The following is an 18,344-nucleotide window of genomic DNA, read 5'->3' as shown; positions in this document are numbered from 1 at the left end:
TTCTTTAGTTACAGGTTATTTTTTCCACTGTTGTACACAAACTGTACAAACACAGACATGCATTCAAAGGGGCAAAATTATTTGAAAGTCTGCTTGGAAATATTTTTAACTTTATGTGAAATATAAAGCTGGTAGCGTGGTGACTCCCAACAACTAGATTTGGGTCAAAATACATGAGTTGTCCTAACATCACTGCTAACCAGTTCTGTGATCTCAGCTGGGTCATTCACTCGTGAACCTCAGTTTTCTTCTTTATAAAATGAAAGCATTGATCTTAAAATGATCTTACAACCAATTTTGACATTTTGTGATTTTTACTAAAAGGTTGTTTTAGGGTTTTTAAGTCAATTATTTTGAACAGTATTAATAACTTGGGGTATATTTTTAAAATATAGTCTCTTTTGTACATGTCATTTTGTGATTTGTGTTAACTGTACTCTGCTTTCCCTGAATGTAATCTTTGGTGTAGAGTTGGTGTTGTCCATTATTCAAAAAAGAAATTTTAAATTTAAATTTGACTTTTTAAAACATGTTATCAATTAGAATTCCACTATGCTACATAATATTTCCAACAGATGTTTTATAAAATATAGTACCATAATTAATGGATATTCAGACACATATAGTAAAAATCTTGCAAAAATTCTTAGTGACAACTTTGAAAAAAATTAGAATGTTTATAAGAAGCAATACAAATTAGCATGAATTCTTTGTTCCAAACACTACAGAAAGAAATATAAGACCCTCACTGTGCCTTTCTAGTATGTATATAAACTGTATCAGAAGCTGATGTCTTTAAGGTAAACAGAAAAGTATACGATGTCACTAGCATCTGTACTTCAAACACATTTCTTCCCAGCACTGGCAATGAAATTTTACCCTTCCATCCACATTCTCTGAGGCAATCTTTCTTATGACAGAGTTATGATCACAGATTGCATACTGGGGACAGGGAAAAACACCATCATTTAAGAATGCAATCAAAGCCCTGACTTTGTAAGTGCATCATGTTCTAACCAATCTAGTTAAGTAGGTAGAGGAAAGCTCAGGCTAGAATCTACCCTCGACATTCACTATGGTGCATCCTAAGGCCATCACAAATTCCTAGATTTATAAACGCTATTATTATGCAATTTTCCCCACAAAAAGCAGTAAAATAAAATAAAAAATAAAGACATTATTCTGCCCTCCTCTCTTTAAACTGCCCAACTTCTGTTTATTCTTCATGTCTTAGCCTTCCCAGGGAGAAATTCTCCGGTCAATACCTAGGTGAGATCTCACAGCTCCCTGAAAATCATCTCTTACAATTACCATTATGCTTTGTTACTGATTTCTTACCCAGTGGCTGTCCCTTAGCTGCAGGGACTGAGTCAGCATTGCTCAACACTGCATCTCCCATGTCGAGTACAGCCCTTGTCTCAGAGGTACCTTATAGCTATCTTTTTGGAGAATGAACGGCTCAAAGTATGTATTTAATTTATTGAGATCCTTATGAAATTAGCAGTAAGCAATAAAAAATAAACTATGAAGTTGAGACATAGCTGTTGGGCAGTTAGCTAGGTCCACTCACTAGTAGCCAACTCACATCTGAGCATGGTCTCAGCACACACAGGGTTTTCAAGGTTTTAACCAGAATATTTATAAATATGTACAAATTGTGTTTTTTTCCTCGAGGGCCTGCGAGTAGTTAAACAGTGATGGTTATATGCCAGGGTTCACCAACCTATTATACAATAAGTAGGTTCGTTTCCTTTGCTAGTTTCATGGTCAGGAACAAGTTGTTCAGCCTTTATAAAGCTCAGTTTCCTCATCTGCAAACTGGATATCATAATGCCTTTCATATTTAAGTCACATGCGTTGTTCTTGAGAATTGGGTGAATTGATTAGCAGGAAAGGTTCTTAAGGATGACTCTGCAACTGTACTGGGTTTGCACAGACTGAGTGATGCCATAGTTATTTCAAAGAGAATTGCGAGCTACAATGGTGTCTGGTTGAGGAACGATACAACAAGCATCTGTTACTTCATAGCTATTTGATACCAGTTTTCAGCAAACTCCTGGTGATTGCAATCAATGGATCTACAAAAAGACATTTGCCTCAGAACATGTGATGCAGCTTTACCTGGCTGAGAAACACCATGAGAAGCAGAATTTGTCATAGGCTTGTATAGTCAAAGGTTCTGAAGGGAGGAAAATCCCTTTAGAAACACAATAATACTACTCATATTAAAAATTGTGATGTCTCCCATGGCATCAATTTTAACTGAGCACAATTCTTTTTAAAAATTCTTTGAACATTTATGCAATTAATTCAAATGCAAAAACCAATTAACCGTATATCTCATAATCAAATCAGTTTCAAGCGAGTGCCCCAAATTTCAAGAGGACTTTGAAAGTACAACCAAAGTGAAATGGAACAAATGAAATTTTTGGTGCTAGCATAGAAAATGTTTTCATTAATTTTTTTCAGCCCTGAATACGGCTCACAATATTATATAACTTACTGAATATGTCAAGGTTGCACTCGTTATGCTATTTTAACATACTAGGGTGATTGTATCTTGGTATGTATCAAAGGTAGGGGATTTTGGAGAAAGATATCAAGAAGCCTTGGTTCCCATAGGTATTTAAGTCAGATAGACTTACATTTAAATGCCTCTTAAAATTAGCTGTGGGTCTTAGGTAAATTAATTCAACCCATCAGGTTTAGAGTTGTTTTGAGGAAGATGCCAGGCATGGGGTCTGCACTGAGTGCTTACCACACCAGCAGGGGCTCTTGTTGTTAATTGTGTGTACTCTGGGCACCCCCATGCCCTGGCCTCATACACCCAGTTGTGGGCTAGACAGAGGCAACTGCCTTGTCTGAAGCAAGCACATAGGCAATGTAACTGCTTATTGTCATAATGACCTTTTAATTATAGATGTTGCCTTTAATATAATATTGTTTTCCTGCTGTGCAGTATGACCCAGTGACAGCTGAGGTGCTGAGCCAACCGAATGCCTAGGCCAAGGATACTAGGTTGTGCGTGTGATTTCAGAAGCCCTGGAAATGTCCCTTCCCCATGGATAATCATCAATGCTTTTCCCTACCTCATCTGTTAATATTTAGAACTAAACTGATTATATCCAAGCACTTCTTCTTTTTCTTGAGAATGCACATATCCTGAGAGGGATCCCTGGAGAAATTTATCAGTACAGATAAAGAATTTTTGAGGAGGTTTTGGTGGGAGTATGGGAAGTAAGGCCGAGGGTTATAGGCATTTGGGCAGGAAGAAGAGATCTTGCCTGAGGGAGTCCTAGGGTACAACACAGGAGGCTAGATCGGCAATGAAAATTTATTCACTTTTTAAACAAATATAAGTTAATGTCTATTGTTAATAGCTCCACAATTTCTTGGCCATGTGACTTGATTCAAAAAATTATCCTCTTTGTGTGTCAGTTTCCAAATCTCAAAATGGGAATAATATTACCTATTCCATAGATGGTTGTAAGAATTAAATGAATTAATAGGTGTAAGATGATTAGAATAGTGCCTGGCACATAGTAAGGATGAGGACAATTACACATTTTTAAAGTGGCACAACCAAATTTTTTTTTTTAGAAAGGATAATTGTAACAATTGTTAAGTCCTCAAAGTACCCCCATTAAGAACTGTTTGCCCATCGAAATTGTTGGGTTAACAGGTAAAGTTTTGTTTATATTTAATCTTTGGTTCGCAAGACTCATTACTTTTGTAAACTACTTTTTAACACATGTTAGTTGGTAATAGTCCTCATCAGTTCATTAAAATGAGTGACATCTTGAGATAAGGCTTTTAATAGACACCATCTACTAATTCAGTGATCTTTGTCAGGCATTAGCTAGTTACCAGAATGTACCCAGCTATGCACAATTTGGTATTTTAAAAATGCATTTATTTTGGTATTTGATACAGTTAAGCAGCTGCCACATTCTTATCCAAATATACTGGAGTGATTCCTCTGTTTTTGTTGGGAAGTATTTTGCAGTTTATAACGATGAAAAGTCATTAACAAGGCTTTTTAAGTGGTGGGATGTGCAAAACGCTCTCTTAAATGGAAAGATCAATGTTCATTACTGCAAAACCCTAAAAACTAAGTTATCAGAAAGCAAGATAGCAAAATTAGTCTGTAGTTAGATACTTACCACTCGGAAAGAACAAGCGGACAGTGCAGCAGAAGCTGGTGCCTATTTCCTCTGTTATCTCACAGCTCCCTAACAATGAACCAGGAAAATTCAAAACCAGACTAGTTTGACCACGGTAATTTCCACCATTCAAGCAGAACAGAAGTGTACATACTGAGGGATGAAACAACCAGGTAAATGCTGTTGGAATTATACATATTTTAAATTCTGTCTTCTGTTGGCTCTAGTAATTTATTTGGCTTTTTAGATTGTTTTATTCATTCACTCATTTTTATTCATCCATTCATTCGTTCCTTTATTTGTGCACTCAGCCATCTGTAATGAAACATTTATTGAACCAGGAGCTCTGTGTGGTAATGAGAGTAACAATACCTCTTCCCATCAAGAGAGGTCACATGGTTCCCGCTCTGAGTCACTGAGTAGGCAGACTCATAATCAAAAAGTAACACAAAGAAAAGAGATATAATCTCTAATCATAACCCATCAAAAAAGAGATGGGGAAATTCCATAAGACCTCAGAGGAGGGATGTGAATTTAGGACGGATTTGTAGGAAAGGTGATGTTTCTACTGGTATCTTAGAAATGTATATGGTTCAAACATGTGGATATGGCATAATAATGGAAAACGAGATTCTGGGAAAACGTAAACACAATGATCACATCCACAGAGGTCTTAAGTTAACCTGTGTATAAAGTGAGAAGCTCATTTTGAGTGACATTGGTGTACATGAAAGATGTGTGAAGAATAGAAGGGGGAAGCCCAATGGGACAAAGCTATGGGAAGACTTAAATGTCCAGGTAAGAATCGGGACGCTTTTCTATATGCTATGGAGAGCCCTATAGCCATTTAAACCAGACGAGTGGAACGATCTAAATTGAGCCTAATTTTCTTCCAAAAGTCATTCACCTATAATTGTATTTTCTTTAAAGCCTATTTCCTTGAATCTGCTTTATAAAGGTCTTTAGATTCATTCAATCAATATGCATTTAATAATGGGTAAAATAACTTTTTTTCTAATTTTGAATTTGAGTTTCAAGTTATTCTCAGAAGGCCTTGGTTGTGTTTACAGCACACAAAGAGCTAGTGAGTCAGCAAATACATATTACCAAGTCAAGAACTATAATTTGGTCAACATTGTTTCACTTAAAGTTAACTCAGTTTCTTTTAATGATGGGAAAATAGGAATCACAAATTGATCCACCTAATAAATTGTAATGTGTTTTCAAGCAGTACAAGGTAGGCAGAATGAAAAAAAGTAGATGGTTCTTTATCGATGATAATACATAATAAGAAGCATTTATCAAGTGCATTCGATACTCTAGTCCTGTGAGAAAAGCCTCACTTATGTTGATACTGATTTTCACGGCAATCCTATCAGGCGGTATTACTACTGCTGTTCCAGGCGAGCAAACAGAATCCCAAGAGGCTAAGTGATTCACCCAGTTCTCATTGCTGATGAGTGAGTGGCAGACCGGGATCCACACCCCTAAGCATCTGATTTCAAAGATAATACTTTAGTCACTTCAATCAGCTTCACAGCTAATCTTTGCAATATTTTCTACTTTATATTTTCTGTGTAACACATACAGCCATTTTGATAGACACAGACTGTCTTAGAGAAAGCTGAATTCTGTCTAACAACCAAGTTCTTACCATTTTTTAAATGTTTGAATTCCATGTTTCAGGGTAAAAAAAAATTCATCTTCGTGTATAGCCATAGTCTGATTTTATTTTGACTATTGTCACCTTGAATTTCTAATAAAAGAGAAGGCAGAAGTAACCACAAATTTATAATCTTTGAGAGATGTCAGTATATATTTTAAAACCACCTTACTTGATGTTACAAGGAACTTCAGATTGGGTTTGAAAAATATATATTGTTATGCCCTGTGGCATTTTCTGACCTGTCATGATGCCACTCAGCTTCAGAATAACTATTCATAGATGTTAAGAATATATTTGAGAATAAAGAGGCCATTTTGTAAATGCGTGGAGGTTAATATTATGCACACGAAACTGTGTGCTTTCAGCTTTCTCACACCCTGTCAAATCTGAGCAATTATTCTACCAACTCGCTGCCTGTCCCCGCCCCCACATCATTTCCTTAAATTGCTATGGAAATTAAATCGTGAGAGACACTCTTCTTGCAAAGATGCCTGCTTCAGAATCCTCTCTGCTTTGCTTTAGCCAATTTGGAATGAAAAATCAGCCCACATTTCCATGGAACTTAGAAAGGACTAGGCCAGATCTAAAAGGCATAATTTGCCTGACATCCGTGTTCCAGCATCATGTTGCATCAAAACAATCCGTGATGCTCAGATGAAAGTAAGCATCCTGTTGTATTAACCGAAGCATTTAACAAAATAATGGCAGTCACTTTCTATTCTCACATGCTTAGAATCACATCCCACACGAGCAGTTACGCTTGTAAAGTGTCCAACTCCCATTACATTATTTCATGATCGCATTGATATATTAGATATATTTTTCTATCATTTTGTTTTCATTTTTTTCCAGTGAGTGTTTTGTATAGCACAACTGAGAAGACTGGAGTTGTTGTTTTGTTTTGTTTTGTTTTGTTTTGTTTTAATAGTCTTTATTAAAAGAGACTAGATGTCTGACAAATGGAGGAAAGAGCTTATTGATAACTTGCAGGTGCTTTCTCTGTGCCATTCCTACTCACTGTCAGAATCGGGTGATTAGTCAGGCCTTCTTGGTGGTTACATAGTCAGCTGACAACGACTTAAAGTGTTGAAATGACCACTGGGAGCCAAACATCTGGGGAGACCACTTTTCATTGCTGAGTTTATAAGCAAGACATTGTTTTTAAAGTTTTGGAAACCCTTACACCTGCTCCTTTTATAGTCGCTGGCAGCTGTACTCAAATATCTAAATCCAGATACCTCCCTCATACAACTTCAGATCTTCTCTTTCTTTAAAAAAAACCCAGCTACTATAGGTGAATTAGAACAAAGTAATTTATGACTTGAATATTAAAGGAAGGATGTCTGTGAAAGTAGAGATTGGGACCTTCGGACTCTATAGCTCCTTGGGATAAACATTTGTATTAAGGTGATATTAAGAGTGTTGCATGGTAGTGATATAGAGTAGTAGAAGGGCGTACTTTAGGAAGGTAACTGAATTCAGGTAACTAAAACTGAGAGGATGTGATAAGGCAAATTTTCCTGATTGACTCTTCCAGAACAGTAACTACTGAGCATCCAGCAGGTACTCTGATTCTACCCAAAATCTTTGTCCTTTGGGGGTAGGTAGTGCAGCTCAGTGTTCTCTGAGGTCCTACTTAAAAGTTTCTATCTTCAGCTATGACTGAAAAGTAACTTTCTCCTCCATAAATGCAGTACAAAGAAAAGTAAAATTAGACAACGGATCCTTACCTTTTGCAGCATAGATCACAAACAAATCATTTGACCCCAGTACTTTGGGTATGTTGTTCCCTGTTAAATTATCAAATTCTGGCCTTATAAAGTTAGAGCAAGGTTTCATTAAGGATTCTCTCCTTCCCAGCTCAACTGGACTCTTCATAGTCTTAATTATATCTGCTATTATGCCTTTTTGTACTTAGTTTCTCTATTTTCTTAAACAAGGCATACCAAAAACAGTGCCTTTCAACATATACTTTTAGGTTCACCAAACTCAGTGAGCTGCAAAGAGAGATGTGTCTGACTGTGATAGTCAGTTTTATACCTCACTCCCCTTTTTGTCTTCAAATCTTTCTCAACTCTTCTATTCCAATTTTCCATGCCCCATCATAGACCTCTTATGGTTGCTTCTGTTTCTTCGTATCTGTCAGGCTTTCAAAAGTCGTATGAAACTAACTGCTCACTTTCAGTCTGGAAGACCAATACATGCTTTTATTACACCCCTGGCACTTTAGAAGTGGAGTTTTCAGAAGCCCCTGGAAAGACTTTTCCCATCAAACACCCACTGTTGGTGAGCTGATGTGAATCCCGCACAGCCGAAGCTTCGGGCTAATTGAGTGCTCCAGGACTCGTCATGCTGGCGCCCATCCAGCAAGATGCTTATGGAGACTAATGATTTATGACTTCACATCCTGCTTCCTTAAATTGAAATTGGAAACAAATGTTGTTCATAGATTCTACCAATTTTTTGGTAATTGCACATCGAGCAAGAGTCTTGTGGGAGGTTTCGTTCTTTCCGACACAGTGTTTTCTGTTGATACTTCATGGTGAACTGCGTGAGGAAAAAGAAAAAAAATATGAGGCTTATATTTTCTAATAGCTAGAACAAAGTCGTCTTGTAAATAACTTTGAAAAGACTTGAAGCACAACAGAATCATGAATGTAAGAGAGATAGTTGCTATTGGAAAAGTTAGTAATGGAACTGGTTTCACACTAAACATTTATTAGTGAATATTAATGCCAACTTTACATAGTTTTTTCTCACATTTTCTTCGATTACCGTGGCTTTCTCCTTATCATGAGGAATATTTAAATTGAAAAGCAATGCCCTATTATTTCCCCTAATTTTTAGATTTTGACTTTAGTATATTTATGTTATCAAAAAAGTTTCTAAAATTAGTCTTTGATTTTTCACTTCAGAATGTAAAGTTAAAAAAAGGCAGATATTATTCATTATATAGTTTCAGCTTTGTTAATAATTAGTTTTATACATCTGGAAAAATGATTTCAAATCCCTTAAGCTTCAGTTTCCTGATCTGTAAAATAAGAAGTTTACAAGAACTATAAACTTTTTTTCTAGTGTCTATAATTTATGATTCTGTGTTGAAGAGCTTTGTTTTCACTTTTCGGTATTTTATGCATGACATTATGAAAACATAATGGCAAAAAGTAACTGATTCAAATGAGCAGAAGATTTGCAAATACACAAAACAGAAGACACAAGATAAACAAGTAGAGAAAAGTATAAATATACATCACCTCCTGGCCTAGATGAGTAAACAATGGCAAAATGTTTGCAATGAAGTAAGGGATAAATTCTAAATACAATGAGGATTGGTTCCTTGCATTCACTGACATATGTTACGAGCTGAGCGTTCTTTTGATAAATATTGCTCCCTTCTATATTATGATACAGCAAAAAGAATATTGGATCTACTTTTCCCAAATTTGTTGCTTTAAAGACCTATGTGACCTTAGCTAAATTGCTTACCACAATTTTCTTTTATAAAATTACCAGTTTGGATTTATTTATTTCTAAAACTCCTTATGCTTGTGAAAAGTTTATGTTACAACTTACAAGGATACATGGGGTAGATTGGTAGAGTCTGGGTTTTGGAGCCAGGCAAATCTGGGACAAAATCCTAGGCACTGCCCCCTTTTTTCCCTAGCTGTGTGCACTTGGTAAAATTATTGGAGACAATGAGGTCACTGGTTTTATAATCAGCAGAACTTCAGAAGCAGTTTAACTAAATAAAAGTCCTCACTCCTGGAACCGTCCACTGCAAGTGTTCCTGGTAAGGAGGCTGCTTTCCTCTTCATGTGATCTGGGAACTTTGCTTCTTCCACCATGTAGCTATACAATCCTAGGACCTCAGAATCCCCTGCACGCAGGTCTATGGAAAAGAAGACAACGGAGAAGCCTTATCTTCTTTTTAAAAGTCTTGGCCTGGAGGTAGTGCACATCACTTTTGTTCACATTCCTCTGCTGAGAATCCGTATCTGTTTATTCTTAGATGCAAGGAGAGCTACCAAGTGTAGCCTCTGTCTTATCAACAGTCTCATAGAGACCATTCCAGAAAGAAAAAGATTTTGTGGACAGCTAACAGACCCTGCCACAGTAGGCATTCAACATTTTTTCATTTCCATCCCCCCTTTCCTGATTTAGAGATACATCTTTCAGATCTTAGCAGAGGAATGAGAAGAAACATCAAAAACACTCTGATAGGCAAAATTGCTTCTTTCTTGAACATCATATTCTGAAAGGCATATATAAGATATTGGTACATGGCTATATGTTAATATCTAGAAAATACTTGAAAAATACTGTTTTAACATAAAGTAAACTAGAAGTGTTTTGGTATGATGCCAATAATATTTTTCCTTGAAAATGTTTCTGGCATACCATGCATTTCATTATTATAGCAAGGTAATTTCTTGATTTATTATAATTTCACAAATCATTGTGTATTTATCATTTTATACCTTTATATGAAGTTTGCTATTCATCCAAGTGCTCTTGGAAGTGAATTGACAAAAAATGCTTCAGTCCGATAGGGATGAATTTAGAAGCATGGGACATTACTGTCTTAGGATGCTTCTGAGCCAAAGCTGTGTTGTTTTTTCGTGTGTGTGTGTTTAATATGTCACTAGAGCAATAATATGCTTCAAGAATTTCATTACGTTTCTTGGGGATTACTGCATACAAATAAAACTGCCTTTAGCATACAGCTTCATGCTGTTTTTCAGGAAATAAAATACCCTTTGTTATTCCCTGGAAGTTGTGTTTTACTTTCTGATTATTGTCCACATATAGTTGTCTGTAGTATCTATTAGCAGAAGGCCAGATGGATGAAATAAAATTGATAAGGACAACTCGAAACTTTCATCTCATAGGCAAATTTTCACTCTGCGATATATGTCTAAGTATTAGGCAGAGTAGGCTGCCTGCCTGTGTCTGTCTTCAGTGGGCACAGGCCTGCTGTTTTTCCCCACTGTGACTGTCATTCTCCTGTGTACTCATACTGCCACTGGCCAACTGAGCCCCTAAAAAACAAAGAGAAGAGGAAAGAGAAGTTTCCATGCTGACTTCGCCACTGATAGAATTGCCAGCAGGAACACGTTTGATTCAATTAAATTAAACCAGCATTTATTGAACACAGTCACTGGGCTAAATGCTAGTGCAAAAATAAAGAATACTGAAACACGGTCCCTGTCTGTAAGGAGTTTATGCTAGGTGAAGAGACAGATTTACAGACTAGCAATTGCAATCTTCTGTTAAAAGTGCTATAATATTGTTTTAGATGAGTGTAATGGGTAGTTACCTTCTGATACCCCAAAATAAACACCCCCCCCAGTTGTTAGCACAGTGGGACACTACTATACACCCAGCAGAATAGCAAGACCAAAAATGTCTGATAAGAGAGAGGATCTGGAGAAAGTGGAGCTCTTATACATTATTGGTGAGAGTGTAAAATGGTACAATTACTTTGGGAAAGAGTTTGCCAGTTTCTTTGAACATACCACCACCACAAAACCCAGGAATTTTGCTCTTGAATATTTATCCAAGATACACGAAAATATATGTTTCAAAAAAAAAAAAAAAAAACAAAAACCTTTTAAAAAAACGTTGACAGCAGCTTTAGTTGTACTAATTACTGGGTGGATGGCTAAACAATGGAATACTACTCAGCAATAAGGAGGAATATTCTACAGATCCATCCAGCAGTGTGCGTGACCGTCGAAAACATTCATCAAAGAGGGCCTGGGCAAATCCATCGATACTGTACTATCCCATTTATATGAAGTTCTAGAATAGGCAGATATAATCTACTTGAAAAAAACATCAGAACATCACAGCAGTGGTTGACTCTGGGGGTGTGTGGGTGAGGACTGACTGGGAATAGACATGAAGAAACTTCCTGGAGTGATGGGAAGGGTCTGTATCTTGACAGGGTTTGGGTCATACAGACATCCACATTTGTCAAGACTCGGCAAACATACACGTGAGATTTTTCATTTCATGGCATATAAATTTTACCCCAAAGAGAAATATTGTAAACAAATGACGAACTCTAGTCAGTTCAAGTCATGATACAGATTTTAGTGGAAAACAATTTACTTTGAAATACATCAAAAATAAATGAAAGAATTGAGGGGTAGAAAGTTGGGTAGACATGTGAACAACAGGGTAAAATATTCATGGTAGGAATAGTGGTGAGTATATAGATATTCACTGAAAAAATTCTTTCAACTTCACTGTACATTAAAATTTTTTCATATAAAATAGTTGTCATTCATGGAAAAGAGTAGAAATGATCATGTTCTTTCCACCCACATCCTTGACGTTCCTATAGGAACTAGTTCCACCATAAACTCCCTTATTTTTCACCTCTCAATCTTTCTGGTTTTTTTTTTAAATGTTTTTCCTCAAAGTTTTCCTCCATTTAATTTGTTTTTAATTGAAGGGGAAAATGTCCTCAATTTAAAATTGTTTTGTTTTCATCAATTAAAAATTTTGCTTTGTTTTCTACCACCTTAAAAAGAAAAATTCATCCCTAAACCTGGTACCTCTTCAAATTACTTCTTTTTTCCTCTTTCTCACAGAAAACTTTTCTTTAGAGTGAAAGAACATCTAAATTTGCCATCCTTCTCGCTTCCCTTTCTCACCCAGGAGCAGTTTGGTGTTCAGCCTTATTACTCAATTAAAGCCGCTCTCTCCACGGTCACCAATAACGGCCTAATTGCCAAATCCAATGTTCCTTTCTCAGTCTTCATCTGTTGCATTTGAGGTCACAGCAACAGGCCGAGGCAGCTGGTTTGGCTCAGAACGTTATTATGGCTATAAAATGACATAACCCACCAAACTGCTTCCTGTGACAGACAAATAAACTGACAGATAAAGAAGTGCCTGGAAGTCACATTGCAACATCTCCTCGAACACATTTTTTCCTGCTCCTCTTCTCTGAATGTTTACTGCAGCTTACCAGCCACAAGTGGGAAAACCTTTCTTCCTCCAGTTTCTACGATTTAGTTTTGGGTTAGTGTTCTTCCTTCTCTGTTCCTCCATTTGCTGACCATTATCAAGCTTTTATTAGCCTCCCTTTTTGTCCTTTTTAAATTTCTACTTTTAAATGAATGTGTTTCACTAATTTTAATAGCATTTACATATAATTAGTGTAAAATATCAAGAATTGCAGCTCCAGACAGAACAGGTGTATGTATCTTTATCTATATCTCTATGGATCTACCCACCAGGAGTCCCAGCCTGCAGGATAGAAAACACTCTGGGCTACTTTTGGACTCACCATAGTTCTGTTTGCCACACAGCAGTGGTTTTCAAGTTTTCTCTAAGCAAGATATTACATTTTTAATGTTTAACATGGAACATGTTACTTAAAAAAGTCAGACCAAAGCTGAACTATTCTCATGTTGAGGAGGTAGGAGAGGTTTAGGTGACCCCCCCTTGCCTTGGGTCTTGCAGAAGTGCTCATTGTCCCCGAGGCAGGCCGTGGGGTTGCTCTTTACTACTCTGTAATAATGCTTCTGAAAATCTGTGTGCTTACTAATCACCTGGGAATTTTATAAAGAGGAGGATCCTGATTCAGTAGGTCTGCAATGGGATCTGGGAGTCAATAGCTCTAACAAGCTCCCAGGTGATACCGGCGCCCACAGACCACACTTAGGGAGCAGGACCAGAGGAGATTTCCTCTGTGCCAAGTCTGGATGCAAGGTTTTAAGCTGATTATATTCTAGAGAACATTCTGATTATTTTGTCCCTTAGGAGATGAGTATTTGTTTCTTCAGAGAGCAAGAGAGCAGATATTTTATTCTCTGTAACATATAATTATTCCTCTAATATGTCTTCAATTTTGAATATTCCATTTGGAATTGGACACTGGCCAGGTAGAATAATCAGGGAGATTACATCATAAATCCTCTTTCAGGAAGCAAAATGAATAGGAGACCTAGAGACGACAAAGTTTAAGAACAGATACAAAATCAAAACTCTTCAAAGAAACTCAAACCCTATTTGGGACTGGTAACCTGCAAGTTCAGTCAGAGGATGACACAGTAAAGTTACCAAAATTATAATGGGTGGTTAGCAGCTCCACTTGGATTCAGATATATCTTCCCTATCTTTCCATGGCAAACAAACAAATCTGTTCAGTGGAGAATGACTCGATGCAAACAGTTTCCATGAGGCAGAGGTTAGGGCAAGCCTCAGCCTGACAGTGAAACGAGCAGAACCGACGGATTCCGCATGCAGCAGCAGAGACCTGCATCTTTCACTTCCTGACATAATAGGCTATTCCCCAACATGAAGGCCTCCTTCTTCTCCGTATGGCCTTTTCTCTTTTTTCTGCAACTCATTTTAAATTCGAAGTAGATGACCTCCATATCTGTATCTTCAGATTTGATCTTTCTGAAGGCTTTACTTCTGTTCCAAAGGTTATTTATTATCTCATTCATTCATTCATTCATTCATGACATGTCAACACAGAGACAGGAGAGAGAAAGCATAAACCAGTCCTCAGAGGTCCAGTGGGGAAGATAGAAAACCCAGTAATTTCAATTCACTGTGGAATTGTCAGTCCCTAATTCCTCCAGCCTTTGGGGTCCCACCCACACTTTCCTTTAATCTCTAGACAATATAGCTGTGGCCCTCATCCCACATGCTGTGGGATGTTTGGAACCCCCCCATACCCCAATTTTGAGCAGTCCCAGGGCTCTTTCATATACCAGGTGAGTACTCGCTCCAAATTCCCGCCTAGTGTTGATGACCTCACGTTCCTCCTGATGCTGCTGTCCTGTCTCTACACAGCTCCGTCCTAGGGATCATCACTGCCTCACCTCTTCTGCTTCATTCCCCCGAGCCCTACAAACACGGGTTCTTGCCAGTAGTGGACTTTTATGCAAGTACTAGTACAGCGGGGAGGGGGCTACAGAAAACCAGAAGAGGACACAGTGAGCTACCGGTTGCTCTGTAGGTGCTTTCCCATTGGTGTCTTTCTCCGCAGGGCTCGGCCTGCAGCTTAGTTCTGGGGGCTTCCTCTCCCCCACGGTGCGGTCCCTCCCCAGCTCTTGGCCCGCAGCCCCCACCACCCCATCCCAGTATAAGGAAGGCAAAATAGCCCTTTTTTCTCAGTCTCCCCTTTCCTGATCTTGCACAGGGGTTTCTCTTTTTATAATCAACAGAGGTAAATCACGGTGTCATTCTGAAGAAAAGTAAGTTTTTTCCCCCTCCCTTTGAAGAATTTCTGTCTTTCTAGGGTAATCACCTCCAACTTAATTAAAATTATTTTCTCCTCTGTCATATGTGGAAAATACTATGGAAACAATAAACACGAAAGTATTATAGTTATCAACAACTCAGGTAAATATATTGGCAACATCACAGTCAGTGTAAAAGGGAGGGAAAACGTATAATTCCATTTTCTACAGGCTGAAAGTGAATTTAAAACCATATTATATAGGCAGACATACATATATAAATGAAGTATTTTAAGTTTTGTGTTAAAAAATAGCTCTTAGTCACAAAACAGGACACTGTTATCAGTAGGGGCTGGGAGAAGCAGCAGAATGAGATGGGACAGGAGCCTGCCTCAGGTAGCCTCAGTGTTAATGGTGATATTCCAGTTCAGAACTTGTGTAGGAGTAATAAAGTTTTATTTTATTTTTATGCCTCATAAATGATACCAAAACACACAGATTCTTTGTCAAGTGATATGATGGGGTGTACACAGGGTTCTCTGGTCCCTCAGATACTAACTTCAGATTTGGAGTAGGGGATTAGAGGAAGCTCTCAGAGAGGGTCATTCTTGAGTTAGTATTGAAAGGCAAATAACCATTTCTGTCTGTAAGTCATACCTGAAACTCAAATTTAGTTGTCTGAAATAAACCTATAATTTCTTCTGGTTTAATCTGAGTTAACTTCCCCTATCTGTCAAAGCTAACTACCCCGAATATCACCAAAATAACCTGCTGATAAGACGAAGTTGTTTACTGTGTACCACGGTAAGGGAGAACACTACCTTAGCAATCTTAGTAGCATCTCATGTTGGAGAAGAACAACACTGAGCTCTCTGTTGAGGTTCTGAAGTCTGGTGCATTATTCTGAAATCATACTGAAAGACTTGTCTTTCAGTGTGGAGTAGGGCTGTGGGGGACGGATGTTTCATTAGGACTGGGTAAAGATCACGATTAATATTTAGAAATGGTAGACGTAGGAAGAGGAGGGTTTTGATGCTAAGATGCAGTAACTCAGAGCTTTGGAGTGCAAACTATTGTTTGAGGCTTTCTAGTGAAAACTTGAAGTTCCTGGAATGAACAATAAAGGAATTTTCCAACTTTTATCTTCGTGAGGAAGAGTCTGCTAGAATACGAAAGTTTTGTTGATGAGGGCAGTGAGACAGTAAAGTCATGTTAATGTAGACAGTAGGCTGCATGGATGACTTTGATTCTCAATCATCCTTTCTATGTTATTCAGAGCCAGTATTTGTTGTCCACTGGGGAGGGAGACGATTAAATTTAGAATCAGAAATGTCGCATCTGCTTCCTGGATTTGCCTTTGGCGACTTCGATGAGTCACTGCACCCTTTTAAATCTCACTTCTGATGCCTCTGGAAAGGGGGACCATGTTTTCCTTTAAGCATCGGCACTGGAGTTAAATGAGAAGAGGGTATTAGTACTACTATATGAGTTCACTTTAGATCCTATAGTGGAGAAAAACATCTGTTTCTTCCACTCTGCTAAGTTCTCAGCTGAGGTCCCTCTAACAAAAGACAGTTTAACAGGAGAAAAGAAGACAAATTTATTTAATATAGATTTTATGTGATATGGGAGGCTTCATAAGGAAATGAAGACCAGAAGAATAGGTTAAGCCTGAATGTTTTTATGTTAGATTTGATGAAGAGTGGAAATTAGTGGGGAAATGTGATAGGACAAATAAAAAAGGGTGTGAGTTAAGTGCAGTAAACCGGGAGAAACAGCAAGGCCTGTTTGTTCAGCTTCCTCTCGGCATCTTGGAGATGAGGATGTGCCCTTCCCCCAGAGATAAGAAGGGCACCTCTCACGTGAGGATTTTATGATCTACTTCAGGGAAAGATCAGAAAGTCTTTCCAGTACACACGATTTCCCAAATTCCTTCAGCTTAAAATATTCAATATGCCAAGTTGCCATATTTTGGGGTGGTGTATCCTGAACTCCATCAAGCCCAGAAATTCAACCCTGAATGCAGACACCTTTCCCAGCATGGTGTAGTATAGACAAGTTTCATGCTACCATGTTCAAGACTTTTGCATAATGATGAAAATTGGGGGAAAAAATTAGTCTACTTACAACAGAGTTAAAAGCAAAGGGTATTGATCTTAGATTTAAATTCTACCTGGAATTTGGCCTTTCTGTCAATGCACTCAGCTTACTCAATGTTATAATTGACTGAGGTTCTGTGTATCTCTCTTCTTGTTTTTGTGTGTGTGTGTAATTTTAGCATTTAGAATGAGCTAATTCTGCTTCAGTCACGCTTGATGGGAACTGGTGATTCAACTGTTGCAAAACTTTGAAAGTGTTCATTAATTCAGGCTTAATTAATGCAGACTGACAATTAAACTTTTATGGAGTATATGTCATCAACAGGAATACCATGCATTTATTATACTCTTGAATATTGAGATGAATACAAATGAATTCCAATGGCCAAAAAACTTAAAAAGTTACCCCAATAGGATAGCTATGGATATATATGCAATGTACCTCATGTTACTGAAAGAGATTTGAAACATTTTATAATCTACGATGCAAGTGCAGAGAAAGCATTATATTTTTATTAATATGATGATGGCTTTTTATAAAATTAGCTTCTAGAAAAGACATAGATAATTTCCTTAACTTCTTGCTCAATAATTTATGTGCCCTAAAATATTAGAATTCTAGATTCATGGTATTAAAAATTAAGTCTGTGATTTTAAGAATATTTAGTTTCTTAAATTCAAATGTCAGTTCTCCTGTGTTAAATGTAACAGCTGTACATTCTAGAATCTAAACCAGCACAAGGTGAATGGCTATGTAAATATGCCTATTCGTTTCAAAATTACATAGTTTCATCAAATCCTAGGCTTATACACCAACTTCCCATATTCAGCAGAGCCAGAAGTTTGCCATGGCAACTGCTGTATCCTTTTTTTTATATATAAAGCTACAGACTAACAGGAAAGAACCATCATGTCAGGTTGCTTTTTCAATTCATATGTAGCTAGATTTTTGTCTGTGTTTATTTCTTAAAGACAATTTAGGTCTTTAAGAAAAACAAAAAATCTTTGTTTTTGATTAGAGTTTATAATCAGTGTACTGATACTACCTTATAACATTGAGTACATAACTTTTTAAATAGCTGTGGAATATTGTGTTCTGTATAGGTTAATATTATATTCCATTTAATTGGTGGCCAACCCACTTTTTTTAAAAAATTATTTTTATTTTGTTTATCTTTTTTTTGGAGGAGGTGGAAGTAATTAGGTTGAT

The sequence above is a fragment of the Vicugna pacos genome, chromosome 1 (genome assembly GCF_048564905.1).
Source record: "Vicugna pacos chromosome 1, VicPac4, whole genome shotgun sequence".
Lineage (NCBI taxonomy): Eukaryota > Metazoa > Chordata > Mammalia > Artiodactyla > Camelidae > Vicugna > Vicugna pacos.
This window is presented reverse-complemented; position numbering follows the sequence as displayed.